The 912-nt window shown below is 48.9% G+C and overlaps 1 pseudogene; it reads right to left on the reverse strand.

Annotated features, from left to right (window-relative positions):
- Positions 1-3: 3 nt before the first annotated feature.
- Positions 4-500, reverse strand: LOC103584717 (annotated as a pseudogene).
- Positions 501-912: the final 412 nt, after the last annotated feature.

Consider the following 912-nt stretch of genomic DNA (forward strand, 5'->3'; position numbering starts at 1 on the left):
GTCTTGCTCACAGTGTTTAGATTTCTGTTCTTTTAGTTCTTGGACTAGAAGGACTATTTCAACCTCGAGTTTAGATTTCGACCTGTTCAGCTTTTCATAGGTTGCCTCCAAGCTTTGTGCTTCTGTTGACTCCTTCTCAAAGCTGGCATCCTTCACAGCTGGCTCTAAGCCTTCATACTCCTCTTGAACAACGCTAAGTTTGTCAAGTAGTTTTTACTTTTCTTCAATTAGTCCAGATAGCTCTTCAGCCAGCTTTTTCTCTCTTCCTACATAAAGTCGGCTTCTAATTGATTGAACACTTCTCCACAAAAACAAGAGAAGAAAAAACCCAGCAATAGCCACACATATCACCAGTTCCCACGGAAAACCAAGGCCCGGTCTCAGGTCTTCAGGCAATGCTGGCACAGTCCTGCACAGCTTTCCCAGGACCAGCCCCAAGTACGGCTGACGGGCAGCCCCGGGCACCTCCATGGCACTGAGGCTGTTCTGGTTGTGGCCACGGTAGCCACCCAGCAGCTGAGACAGCTCTGCGTTCTGTTGGAAATGCAAACCAGCCCCGGCAACAGCAGCAGACATGGTGCAGCTGGCCATGCGGGAAGCAGGGGAGCACTGGCTCCCACCGGCCTCAGGCACCCCCCACAAGCACCCTGGTAACCAGGCCCCTTTGTGATGTCACTTCTGCCACACGGTTCCGAGCCCGCCCCCCGCACGAGCCTGTGATACAAGCTGTACTCACCACCCTCAACCTTGGCTTGTTTTCGGCCGGGCCACTGCTGGATTTGAATCCATGTTTATAATGTGTAATGATCAAATCTGGGTAATCAGCGTACTCATCCCTCAAATATTTTTCATTTTTTTTTTTGTTGGGAAAACTTAAAATTCTCTCTTTTAGCTATTTGAAATTATCTAATA

The sequence above is a fragment of the Galeopterus variegatus genome, unplaced genomic scaffold (assembly GCF_000696425.1).
Source record: "Galeopterus variegatus unplaced genomic scaffold, G_variegatus-3.0.2 Scaffold89523, whole genome shotgun sequence".
In the NCBI taxonomy this organism is placed as follows: Eukaryota; Metazoa; Chordata; class Mammalia; order Dermoptera; family Cynocephalidae; genus Galeopterus; species Galeopterus variegatus.